We start from the raw sequence: 14,185 nt of genomic DNA, 5'->3' as shown, positions 1-14,185 counted from the left end.
CTCCCTTCATCCTCACAAAACTCTTGTGCACAGGGAGTTAGTCTACCCATATTATAGATGGGTTGGAAAAGCTGAGACTCAGAGAAATGAAGTGGTTTGCTTAAAGGCACACAATAGGAATTGCTGGAACAAACTTTGAAGCCTGGGGCTGCTACTCCAAAGCCCCTGTTCTAACATGCAGCACAGGAAGGGAAGATCCTCAATTACCTTATTAAGGTCTCTGAAAAAATCAACTTAAGGAGAAACTCATGTTAAAAACCATGAAGACTGAAGTTCACTTATCACTCTGTGAATGTAGCCATCTTACCAAAAGCATCAGTCTTTTCTTAAGATGACCCCACGAAGTACGAGGAAACCTAGGAATTAAGCCTACTTCCCCTACTGGAAATCCATCTCAAGCATGTTGATTGGATACCGCATTACACTTTGGTCAGCTTTTAAAAAGTTAAACAAACATTGGCATGTCCTACAAATCACCCCTCTTGTCCACCACACAGGAGATAATAATGTGGGTGTAGATATCTTATAGCTTCACTTTGCCTGATTCTGGCAGCTTCCCTCCTCAGTCCTAATTCTCAGGGGGAAAATGCAGTGCATCTGGGCTATGGGGTTATGGCTGGAGTTTAAGAATTGCCCAGTGGCTTTTCTTTCCTTGTTTGCTGTGCATTTCAACCAGACACACATCAATTCTATTTTTTGTGCCAAAGAATAGCCTGGGGGGGGAAAGTCATTTCTCCCTTTATCTCTAGGCAATTTGTAGGAGTCATTCGTAAGATGAGTATAAAACATCTTGAAAGGGACATTTATTATAATGGCAGAGAAAGAGAAAAGGGCAATCAGAAACCAGGGGTGTAGGAATGACTGCAGCATCTCACAAGACAGCACTGGTTTTACTTTCCAAGTCACACAGGTTTAATAAAGAATGGCAAAAACCATTAAGACGCTAAGAGCTTGGGAAGAGAGCTGTCTCTTGTCTTTTTTTACTTTTTTTTTAACTAGTGAGAGTACTTATTACACCGTGATTCTGAGCTGACCAGAGCATACAGGAGAAGCCATTCCCTCCCATTGTAACTCTGTCCCTCTCCCTATATGTTACTCTTGGGGCACCCACTTAGAACTCAAGGCATTAACTGGATGAGTCCTTAAAGTCTTCCTAACCTTGGGCAGAAACTGATTCACTCAGCTTGACTATAATGTTACTACATTTTAGAGAATAAAGAGTCCCCTGTAAGTATTAAAAATGCACATTTATATGCTGAGTCCTTTGGTAAAATCAATCAGATTTAACTTCGAAACATAATTCAAAGACAGTTAACTTTGACAAGGAAAAGGTATTAAATACAATATTCAGGATCAAGGAAGAATGCTTATTTTTCCCCCCAAATGAGTTATATACTAACATGATTATGCAAATGTTTGCAGGGAGCATATATCACTGTTTTCTATGAATCAATGTAAGTCCTAATATCATAATAAAAATCAAGAAATAATTTTTAAATCTACACATTTATCAAAAATACATAGACTCATACTGAATTTCCTTGAAAAATCCTGATTTAAAGTAATTTCTTGCAATGTATGGTCATAGTTGAACTATATAGTTCAAAAAATTTTTGTTTCAGAAAGTGTGGTCCCTCTATAGAGAATGACAGCTGAAACTCTCCAAGCAGCTGTGGAACCACAGATTGCCCAGGAAGGCAAAATGCTGCCTACCCTGATATGAAACCAGAGGTGTCAGAGAATCCCAGCTCTAGAGACTGAAGGCAGGAATGCAGTCCTATCCCCTAAGTCCACCATACCTGTAGTAGATTTCCATGTTGAAGGTCAGGCATGAGGCCCAGTGCACAGGCAGCAGGTACATAGTGTGTGGTGGGGTTCAGAGTAAACTACTGCCAGGAAGAGAGGATGGCTGGGAAGAGTTATTCACATAAAGATGTTGATTCATAAAAAGATGTGACTCTGTAGGGAAACAGCCAGTCCCCACATTCGTATATAACATATACGATCTGGGGCTTCTGGCTGGGAAATGGACTCTGAACAGCTTCTCCATGACATTAGTTCATAGATGACACCCTGTAGTAGTGAGCTCATGTGGTAGAGGGGGAAAAGGAGTTTTCTCATGCCTCTTTATTTAATTTATTTTCTCTATCATTTCATTTTTAAATTTTATTTAAATTCAATTATTTAATACACAGTATATTATTAGTTTCAGATGTAGAGTTTAATAATTCATCAGTTGCATGTAACACCCAGTGCTCATTACATCTAGTCCCCTCCTTAATGCCCATCATCCAGTTACCCTATCTCCCCACCCATTTCCCCTCCAGGAACCCTTAGTTTGTTTCCTATAGTTAAGAGTCTCTTATGTATTCTTCTCCTACCCCCTTAACCCCCATGTTGCATCTCCACTTCCTCATATCAGGGAGATCATATGATAGTTGTCTTTCCCCGATTGACTTATTTCGCTAAGCATGATACCCTCTAGTTCCATCCATGTCGTCGCAAATGGCAAGGTTTTTCTCCTTCTCTGATTTTATCTTATTTTATTTTTCTGTCTTATTTTATGATCATTATTTGTTTCTTAAATTTCACATATCAGTGAAATCATATGATAGTTGTCTTTTTCTGACCGACTTATTTCGCTTAGCTTAATACTCTCCAGTTCTATCCACTTCATTGCAAATGGTTACAATTTCATATTTTTGATGGCTGAGTAGTATTCTCTTGTATATTTATACTACATCTTCCTTCTCAGGCCTCTTTTGTAAAGGCATAAATCCTGGGGCCCTCAAAACCTAATCATTTCCTAAAGGCCATCCTAATACCATCACCTTCGAGGTTAAGTTGGTTTCTTTCTTGCTTGCTTTCTTTTTTTATAGTGGTGTTTATATTATATTATATTTTATTTTTTTATTGTCATGTTAGTCACCATGCAGTACATCATTAGTTTTTGATATAGTGTTCCATGATTCATTGTTTACATATAATACCCAATGCTCGATGCAATCTGTGCCCTCCTTAATACCCATCACCAGGCTCACCTATCCCCCCATTTCCTGCCCCTCTGACACTCTCGGTTTGTTGCCCAGTGTCCATAGTCTCTCATGGTTCGTCTCCCACTCCAGGGTTAGGTTTCAACAAATGAATTTTACGGGGACACAAACATTCAGGCTACAGCACTCTTCTTTCATCTAATTAACAATCAACAAAAGAGGTATCAGAGCAAACACAAGAGTGAAGTGACCTCACCCTGTTTTGCAAGTGTTAATATCTATAATACATTTCAAAATCTATTAATAGGTTGTTGTAAATAAACTGAACATATTTATAATTACTCAAAAATAGGCTAAATGTTAGTAATGCAAATAAAAAACCCCTTTTGAATTCTGACTTTGGGATCAAACAAGAATTCCCAAGGTAAGAGTTGTCCAGATGCCTTCTTTTTTTGCCACACTCAGAAGTATAATGACCTCTCTAACAGGCTTCTAAGGCCCAGGAAGCCATGGATGCTCCTGTCTTCCCAGCTCTTTAGGAATGATCACTTGCTATAGAAAAGCCCCAGAAACATTTTCTAGACTCTGATGTTTCCTTGGAAATAAAAATTGGGGTTTTCCAAATTTGGGGATAATTAGGAGCTGTGAGGCATGCTTAACAGAAAAGAGATTACCCAAGGAGACCCACCAAGAAAAAGCATTTTGAGTCCTGGGAAGAACTGGTCAAATGAAGACCCAACCCTGCATAGGATTTCAATGTTCTACCAAAGGATTAGTATACTGTTCCTTTGCCCCAGGCTCATACATGGCTCTCTCTGCACAGCACTGCATCTCATCTGATCTTTGTTGAAATTTTTGATATGTTGTTCATCATGGACTTTTGTATTGATTTTTATTTTTTTTAATTTTATTTATTTATTTCACAGACAGAGATCACAAGTAGGCAGAGAGGCAGGCAGAGAGAGGAGGAAGCAGGCTCCCTGCTGAGCAGAGAGCCCGATGCGGGGCTCCATCCCAGGACCCTGGGATCATAACCTGAGCCAAAGGCAGAGGCTTTAACCCACTGAGTCACCCAGGCGCCCCTGATTTTGATTTTTTAAAAATATTGTATTGAAATATTATTTATCTTAATTACTGAGGGGTTTTGTTTTGTTTTTTACCCTCTTCATTATTTTTACCTGATGCAAATGCCTCACTCACCTGGTCCTGCTGTTATGGAACATTAAAGAAAGTTTGCCAACCCTTAACTAGAATGTAGAAGAAATTAATATAGTTGTCTTTCTACTAAGAAACAAAATCAGCAGCCATTGGGAATAAGCTTGAAGGAAAGGCAAAGAAAGATGAAAGCATAGTGTGTGTCTTGTCATCAGCACAATATTGTGGTTAAAACTATTAGCTGAGCCAAATCGAAGGACTAATGAGTTCCCTCCCTCTCTGCTCTGTAGTTATTCACAGGCTTTTAGCCCTCATTGGAAAAAGCAATAGGCCTAGTGCAACACATCATCAAGTACTTGTGAGAACAGCTCACAGTGTAGTCAACTGTGGTGTTATCAGACACAACACAGTTAAGCCTCTTTGGGCAAACCCAATATACTAGCCCTAACAGAAGATCTATCACTTTCCATTTTATTTCCTTGAGCCTTTAGGACATCTAGAAGCAGGGTGTGCTGATTTATGTTTGCCATACTACCAGTACTAAACTATTGCTGAATGAATGAATGAATGAATGAATGAGAGTGAGTGAATGAATGAATAAATGAATGGTAAGTGGGTGGATAAATGAATGAAAGATTAAGTAGCACAGGCTCTGTAGGCAGAAGCCCCAGGCACAGATCCCACCTTGTGTGACTTTCTGTAACTCTCTAAAGTTCAGTTTCCTCATCTGTAAAATGGAGATGAGAATGATAACTATTTCACAAGGTTTAGGAGAGGATCAAATGATAAAATGTTCCTAAAAGTGTTTCATAAACTGTAAGAATTTAATTTAACAAAGATTGCATTGGTTTAAGTGATAACTGAGAAAAATGTTGAATGCTCTGGAGGGTATTTTTGGAGAAGGAGAAACTCTTTGGAGCCAAAATAAAAACAGTGAGGGAAGGTCATGAATGATTAAGGGAGGTGAGTGTCTGCTACCGTCTATCGAAAACAGAAATCAAAACATAATTCCCTGAAAACAGAAAAATAAAGCTTTCAAGTATTGAAAAAAATCATGGCAACAGACCATGGTGATCATTCCTGCATAATGTGAATATGTTTCAGATTATGGACCTAGTTTACTCAGGGCATAGTCAGAATCCCCCAAAGCCGTCATTTTCTATTTTGAATGCTTTTCTGAATATGTAATATTCAAAATAAATTGTTAGATGCCACACACATAAAAAAAGAGAGCGCTCATGTTTTTAATAGCTTGTGAAATGCAGCCATGGGCCTGCTGGTTGGGGTTGAAAGGAAGTAGCCCATAAACAACTCCATCAAGCGTGACAGAGCATGTTTGAGCTAAGTTTCACACAAAGGAAATTCTTCCATAGTTCTAAGTGCCTGGGTCCCTCAAATAAGATCACATCCTACTGGTAGAGATGTAAGGCCTTTTAAGAAAGCCACATTGATACCTTGCAGCCATATTCTCAGGGCTGAGAGGTATGAGGTTTAAGCTTTATAAGAAGTGTGGGATCTATTTATTGCTCACCTCTGGAATGGTTTGATAAAATCTTTCCTAACAGTCTTATAAGGTTAGTTTTTCAGTGAAAGCTTACTGTGGAAGGGGACAACTTCAATTTAATTTTACTTTGGATCAACTGAATGTGCATAGGAAAAGGGTACCTTTTGGAGTGGGAGGTTTAATTCTTTAGATTCCTTCTTCTGGTACTTAGAATTACCACTCAAAGCAGTTAGTAGATTCCCTCCCATGAGCTCTAACAAAATAGTCAATAGGCAGAGAAAACTAAAAGCTAAAATCTGTGTTCTATTCTTCATCCATCTAGTCATTTGCTATATGAGGGTGTATAAGTCCTTCAGTATCTCATCATCTTAGCTAATAAACTGAATAAATGGGAGCTGTGGTTCTCGTCCTCTGGAATGATTCAACCTGGCTCATTATCAACTTATGGTTCTTCTCTACCCTCCAAGATGAAGGGAGCAACTTGTACCTACTAAGTGACTCCATCCTCTGGCTGCTGTTGATTAGCCCAAAGGGACCCAAGCCAGGGAAATCAGTTCCTGCAAAATTTGGGTCAGATCTAAGAGGCTGATTTATTGCCACCTGGACAGCTAAACAGGGAAGACTATTCTGTAAGAAAGAGAAAACAAGTACCCAGGAGATGCAGAGAAGAGAGGCCAAGAGGGCAGGGACTTGGGGGTTTCTCAATGTCCCAACTACAAAATCTCTTCCTCAAGACCAGCTGCCTACCTCAGAGTTCATGGTGTTCCTCAATCATGAAATTAATAAAATCACTTAGTTTGAACATAAGCAGCTTAGTTCAGATTGGGTTTCTATAACTGCAGCCTAAAGAGCCCCAACTAACATACTCCTGTAACATAAACCCCCAAACGAAATTAGGCACTACCTGTGAAGTCCACCTCCCAAACCTCCTGGCAGCCTTCTTTCTCTGTTTGCTGAGTAAATCAGATTTATAGATTTGAAGCCTAAATAAACCATAGGGAACATCTGACCCCATTCCTTCAGGTTACAGATGTAGAACCAGAGAATTTAAATGACTTGCTCAAAACCACTTTGCCTATAGTGGAAGATTCATGGATCCTTTCTGTAGCCATAGCATTCAGGCATAAGTCTTAGGGCTTTTAATTTTTTATCTCTACATCTCTCTCTCTCTCTCTCAGTGGATACCTCGTGTTTCAGTGGAAAAGAGTATGCTCTAAGAAATTTGATTCAGGAACTTAAGAGGTTGGAACACAAATCCTATGCTACAAGTCCAGATACCACAGGGAGATAGTATATTATGTTGGAAAAACATAGTTTGAGCATCTGACTGCCTGGGTTCAAACCCAGCTCTACCACTTATTGGCTAGGTGACCTTGGCAAGTTAAACTCTGAACTATCGTTTCCTCTTGTGAAGATGGGGATGGCCATACCTGTCTCAGAATGTTGATGTAAAATGAAATAACATCTGTAAAATGCCTGAGATGCCACCACGTAATGTTGGCTATTACTTTATTAAACGGTAGACTATTCCAGCAGACAGAAGGAACAGGGCGCTCATAACACATTTCAGCCTCGTTGGTTTTCCCTTATCAACAATACCATACTCTGCCAAGTCTGAGAGGAGCGACAGCTGCCCCAGTTGTGAGAGAAGAAAGCAAACGCATTAGAGATTAGGGAGAGTTTAAAAGCCACCTGGCGAGGCATTCACGAAACTCCCAACTGCTCCAAAACAGACATGTGTCAAAATGGGTTTTGTGCTTTTAAACTGTTCTCTTTTTCTGATTTCTACCTCCAGATGACTAGGGCACTCATTCATACCCTGGAGCCAAATACTTTCACATAGATGTTCAGAAATTCTCCTCTTACTTCATAGCATTGTTATTTTAACTATCTGAGAAATTTATTTCTCAATTTGCCTGTCCCTACTCCTTGGGTCTTCATTTCTAATGTCAAACAAAAGCTCTCAGGCACTCCTTTTCTCCCTGACACTGACAGAGAAAGTAATTTAGCAAAGTGGATATTTATTTAAGTGACTGGGTGTTGATTTAAACGCTAGTGATAAATTTGTGGATCTTACTCTAAAGACTGTTATTCTTGGTAATGTAATTGTCATGGATCATAACTATAAGACAAAGTATAGCTTCAGCCATCCTGCTTGTTGTAAGAGGATGGAATGTCAAATGATGTTTTGACTATGGAGCATTTCCTGGAGAACAGAGAACAATAGGCCCTTCTCAACATGGGATTAAACACATATGAAAACATGTCTTGAAATCTGGTAGAAGCATGGATCTATAAGAGTCACAGGACTGCGTTTCTTTCTTTCCTCTATTTCAATAGCACTAACTAGCATTCAGTTCGTGATACTCAAGGACACCCCACAGCCTCCTGGAAGAGCTTTGCTTTTCATTTTGCTCCGTGAACCCACATTTTCTAACCTCTATGTCTTTGCATATGCTCTTTCTCCTTTTTGAAACCCCTTTATCTTCTCATTTACTTCACCAAAACTTAACTGATTATTCTTCCTTCATCAAGAATCAGCTCAACACTCACTTCTTAGAAAGCTTCCTTGAGAGTCCCAAACCAGATGGGGATCTCTACTCATGGCTTGTAGACCTGTGCTTCACAATCGCCACACTGGTAATAGTGGACACATATCTATTGTCCAGTAAGTGTGCATTCCTTCATGCAGGGTCATTCATCTCCATACAATACATGCTCAATAGATATTGTCCAATGAATGACTGAATCAGCTCACAAATCAATGAATGAATGGCCTTTATGTCAAAAAGTAAGGAAGACAGTATTTCTTATAACTAATATAAACTGGGAATTTTCTGCTCAGCTGAAAGTGCCCACTGGATTTATGCAAGCCAGAGCAATTGCATAACAGAAAAAATTCATTTTTACTTTTGGAAAATAGTTTGTTTTAGAAATAATCGGAGATAACAGATCATATTTTCTGCATTCTTCTGTTCTTGTTTCTTATTCTCAAACTATTTTCAGAAAAAAAAAAGGATAATACTTGCTTCAGTTTATTTCTTTTTCTTTTTTAAGATTTTATTTATTTAATTTTTTTTGAGAAAGAGCACAAGTGGGCGGAGGGACGGGGGAGAGGGAGAAACAGACTCCCTGCTGAGCAGGGAGCCCAATGCTGGGCTCAATCCCAGCACCCTGGGATCACGACCTGAGCCGAAGGCAGATGCTTAACCAACTGAGCCACCCCCGTGCCCCTATTTATTTCTGATCATGATCCATGCCCTTCCATCAAAATGCTTAGTCTTTAATCGGTAGGCACAAAAGAAAATTACAATACCCCCCTTTCCCCAGAAAATAGGTCAAATGGGTAAAAAGCCATAGGAACAAAGAGGAAAAATATTAATTGTCATCATAAAGGTCTTATTTCTATTCCTATATCTGACACAATGGGGAAAGCAGAGAAGAATCACACTATTCATTTGATACATATATTTTCACAAGGCTGTTTTGCAAGAGTCCACCCTAAACCTTTCTCTGATTATATAGGCTGACAAACATGAAGGAACAACATGCAACCAAAATGGAAACCAACTTGAAAATATTTAAATATTGTACATGGAAATTACACAGATTGGCTTATAATGACCATTCTATAGTCCTTTGGCAATATGTTAAGAAGAAAATTTTTTTAAAAAGTAGATTACCAGTTTTCTTAGCAACAGTCCTGCTGATCAACCCTGAAGTTCAGGCTCAAGAGAAAGTCTTCCTGTCTCCATGGTGTACTGGGCTAGCCAGGTGGATTCTTTCTCTGTCTGAATCTCCACTATAGTTAGGCATCCATCGGAACCCTTCCACACTAAGACAACTTCCCTTGTTCATTAAATGCCTTCTCAGAGGGAAACTTTGCCAAGTCTTTCTATAGGCCATTTCATTCTAATCAGATCTGGAAAAGCTGGCTTGGTATTTAAATGTAAAAGCAAATAATAGCAATCAAACTTTGGACCCAGCTATGTGTTAAAGCACATTCCTCAAAAATATGTTATGAGTCCCCCAGTATTATTATCCCCATTTTACAGATGGGGAAATTGAGACTTAGATTGGCCAATTATTATTATTTTGGGGGGGGGTACTACGGTGTTGTAGACCTAAACTGAACCCAGGCTGTCTAATTTCCAGGCACATTTTCTTATGTACTTCATTCAGATGATCTCCACTTGATTTATAAGGACACAGAAAAAGCCAGCATCAGTCCTATGTGAAAAACTGTTTGAATGAAGACTGTTTCTAAGGTATTTCTCTCCTCAGGGCTGAACCATTACAGGCCTTTAATGTTTCCTAGTTCAGATAATTTTCAAGTTAACATCATCATCATCATCATGGTTGTCATCAGAACTACCATTTACTAAGCCTACACCATGGGCCAGGTCCTTGATTACACAGTCACACAAAAAAAGCCTGAGGTGCACAATTGTCCACACTCTATGGATGTACAAACAGAATGCTCAGTGAGAAAAACGAACTTGTCCATGACCTGATTTCCAGTAAACTTGCAAAGCCAGGATTCTAATGTGATTGTGCAATGCCATTTCCCCAGCTCTCCTTGTGGTTCCTCACTACACGCCTACTGTCAGTCTCTTGGCTTCTTCATATCTTCATAGCCCCCGTTTAGTCACAGAAACTAGTTCTGGACCGTTAAAGCATGATGGGAAGAGAATAAGCCTGTGTGGCAGCATCATGTTTCAAATGGCAGTCCTCCCTGATAACATAAGGTTGAATTCCTCCACCACACACCTTACCTCATTTCTTCATCCGACACATTGTAGACTGATGTAGAAGGGGGGATAACCCTGGTCCAGGACAGCCAGTCATATTCCTTCTGTTTAAAAGAACTGGACAGGAAAAGACCAGAGAATAGCCAGTTATGACACTTTCCTATAAGACTGTAGGAAATTTCCAAAACACTTCCTGATTCAAAGTGTTTGGGAAATTATTTAGAGCTTTTCTTAGTTTCCAGGAGAAATGTTGCAGCAACGGGGTGGTAGAATGAAGTGGCTTTGGGTGCAGTGTCACTCTCCAAGTTCCATCTGGAAGGGCGACAGGGACCATGAGCGAGTTGAAAGGGCTGGAAGGGTGAGAGGGGAGTGTCTTGAAGTGGATTTGTATGTCTTGCATGATTTTATTTATCATTTGCAATTTTATGCAAAATAATCACATTATTATTATTATTAGATAATTAGTGGTGGCTTGGGGATAGTAATAGGAGCTAATGAAGCCCTTGAAGCTGCTGCTGAGCATTGCCTTTCTCTGTCAGGGTCATCCTTTTTGAGCCTCTGCTCCTAACCTGTAAAGCAGAGATCAAAACAATTAAGAAGAGTTCTATGCCAGACCCTGGTTTGGAGGACTGATGACACTTCACCTTTACTAAATACTTATATCCCATCGAAGCCTAGAAAGGATTGAGGTGGCTCACAGTGAAAGACAAATGCACAAGAGGTTTGTGGAGCTATGAAAGCAGGGTGAAAGAGAAAATTCCAGTGCCAAGGAGGGGGAACCATACCAGAGACTAGAGAATGCTTCTTGCCTGGGGATCTTGTTACAATGCAGATTCTACCTCACTTTGTCCTCAGGAGTGGAGCCTGAGGTTCTGCATTTCTAACAAAGACCGTGTGAAGCAAATACTGTTGGCCCAGGGATCCCATTTTGCATAGGTTGAGGAAGCTAATGTAAGAGCATAAAAAAATTACTTTAGTATGCAAGTAATTAAACCTTTCTACAGTGTGGGTCTCAATATAGAAATGTATTCTAATAACTTTTTAATTAGCAGAAAACTCTCTGAGGGTATTGGTGTGTGTCAAACAGTCCAATCCCTCCAAAGACTGCTTTCCACCCCTCCCCACCCCCTCGGGGACCTTCCAGACCTGACACTGCGAGCAGGAAATCTGATGTGCCTGACGCATCTTTCTAAATGATTTCGAGGAAGGAAAAGTAGGCTGCACAGATCCTGGAAATGCATGATGTAACCTTTTACATTCAGAGAAAAGACTGTCCCTAATTCAAGCCATATTTTGCCCAATGAAGTAGACATATTTGAAACTGGAAAACATCCAAAGAAAATATGGAATTCAATATATTTCTGCAAGCCTTGGCCTTTGCCTTCTTGTGACCTGATGACCTACCTGTGCGTGGTATGGCACTTCCTCTCGCCTCACGCTGGATACCTCCCAATTCTAATTCCCATTTGAGCTCTCCAGAGAGGCATGTGTTGGGAGAGAAATCTATAAAGCACTTAAAGATTGTTGAGAGCTTCCAGGAGTCAGACCGTGTGCTAAAAGCTGTAATAGATTATCTCATTTAACCCACTATGTGGACTAAACAGATAAGGATATTCATAAAGATGGAGTGTGTTACAAGGACACACAGCTATTAGCTTATCATAACAGAGATTCCAGTTGAGGTCTCTATAAGTCAGGATTTCTCAAGCCTTAACACCACCGACATTTTGGACCAGATAATTCTTTGTTATTGAGGGGGGTCCTGTGTGTTGTGTGAGTTTTAGTTGCCATTTGCAACCTCTCACTCTAGTTATGACAACCAAAAATGTCTCCAGACATTGCTAAATATCCTCTGGGAAGCAAACTGCCTGGTTAAGACTGTTCCGACCCAAAGCCTGAGAGCCTGATAAACGAAGATAGGAATTGTTTTTCAACATTTTACAAGGATTCACCCTATTATGGGTTGAAGTGGGCCCCTCCCCCAAATTCTTATGTTGAAGTCCTAATCCTTACTACCTCAAAATATGAGTGTATTAGGAAACAGGGTCTTTGAAGGAGTGATTCAGTTAACTGAGCCTATTAGTATGGTTTCTGATTGAATCTGACTGGTGTCTTTTTAAGAAGAGGAAATTTAGATACATAGAGAGACACCAAGGATGCATGAACAGAGGAAAGATCGTATGTAGACACAGAAGAAGGCAACCACCTGCAAGCCAAGAAGAAACTAATCCTGCCCACACCTTGATCTTAGACTTCCAGCCTCCAAAGTGATGAGTCAATACATTTCAGTTGTGTAGCTCCCCAGTGTGTAGCACTTTGTTATGGGAGCCCTACCAAACCAACACAGCACCAAAGCACCACACTGAGCTTTCTGGCCTTAAATTGTTTAGAATATACCATGAAAGGTTTCAGAATTAATTCCAAGCCTAAGAAATGAAAGGTTAACTCATGACAATGCTGTTTATAATTCATGTTTCTCTTCACAGGCAGGGGATAATGATTATGAGAAAAATACTTTTGAACCTATACCATGCCCTAGCAATTTGCTTTACACCTTTTAGGACTGCTTACCATTCATACCCTAACACTAATTCTTATCTGTGCCCTTATATTCCTATGTCTCTATCGGGAATATACTTTCTAGAAACTCTAAGTGGAATGGCAATGTGGTATAGTATCAGGATAGCAAGGACAATTGTGATAACACTTTCCAGTCCCAGTTTATGGCAAACATTATAACGATGCTCACAAGACAAGAAGTCCTCAAAATCCTTCTTAACACCAGGCTCCAAGCAAGACTATCAAAAATATCTGAAGTGGCAGAAGAGATGAAACTATGCTGTCCTCAAGGTAGCGCTGTATTCTCAAACCTAGCTACAAACTGGAATCATCTAGAGAGTTTTCAACAATATGAGTGTTCAGTCTCAATCCCCCAAATTCTGATCAACTGGTCTGAGATGGAGTCCAAGCACAAGTATTTTTCCAGTGCCTCTAATGCACCACCAAGGTTGAGAACACTGGTTGACTGGAGCAGAGTATTCAAGCTCTACTGTAATAGCTAAGGGCTATGCACAAGGCTCTCAATTTCTCAGGGTCTCAGTATTCTCACTTTAAAATGGCCATCATAACTCTTGACTTTCCTGTCACTCTGTTTAAATTAGTTAAGTTAAAAACCACATAATATGTACAGGATTATAAATTTTGAGTGCTGACATTAGCACTGTGGGTTCTCACCTCATTTCTACACTGATCCACTGTACATCCTCAGGTGAGTAACTTCATCTCTGTAGACCTCAGTCCAGACCCACATAAAATGAGGCAGTGTCTAAAGTCACCTTCAGGCCCAAACTACATACTCTTGGCAGGGCAGTCTCATACATTGTATATAATAATGACTGCTTCTATTGAGATCTGATTTTCTCATTAAAGTAAGATGCTGAGGGTTTAGAATCCACCTCTTAATCATCAAGATGACATTAGGAATAAAATTTAAATTACACAGTGGCCTGGAAAGTAATTTGATAATTTCAATGCAAGTACCTTACACGTTCTTTTTTTTTTTTTTTTAGCCATGTTCCTTCAACTCTGGGAATCTATTTTAGAGAGAGAATCAAGATATAGGCAAAGATTTATATACATGGATGTTTGTTACAACATTATTTATAGAAGTGGGAATGCTAGTGGGTATAGATGTATTTATAAGAAAAAAGTGTTTCTATAAATTATGAAAGTCACAGGATTAAATGTCATATAGTCACAAAAAATATATTTTTCAAAAAATA

At 39.5% G+C, this 14,185-nt stretch overlaps 1 long non-coding RNA gene across 1 annotated transcript in view; it reads right to left on the bottom strand.

Moving 5' to 3' along the window:
- LOC123387033 overlaps positions 1–14,185 on the bottom strand; it is a 79,876-nt gene that overhangs the window by 50,333 nt on the left and 15,358 nt on the right. The window contains exon 2 of the long non-coding RNA XR_006601381.1: positions 10,428–10,520. This is a non-coding gene — a long non-coding RNA (uncharacterized LOC123387033). The remainder of the gene's footprint in view (positions 1–10,427; positions 10,521–14,185) is intronic.

The sequence above is a fragment of the Mustela putorius genome, unplaced genomic scaffold (genome assembly GCF_011764305.1).
Source record: "Mustela putorius furo isolate JIRA1106 unplaced genomic scaffold, ASM1176430v1.1 tig00003845_pilon_pilon_pilon, whole genome shotgun sequence".
Classification (NCBI taxonomy): Eukaryota; Metazoa; Chordata; class Mammalia; order Carnivora; family Mustelidae; genus Mustela; species Mustela putorius.
Note: the sequence above shows the minus strand (reverse complement) of the source record. Positions and strands in the feature narration are given on the sequence as shown.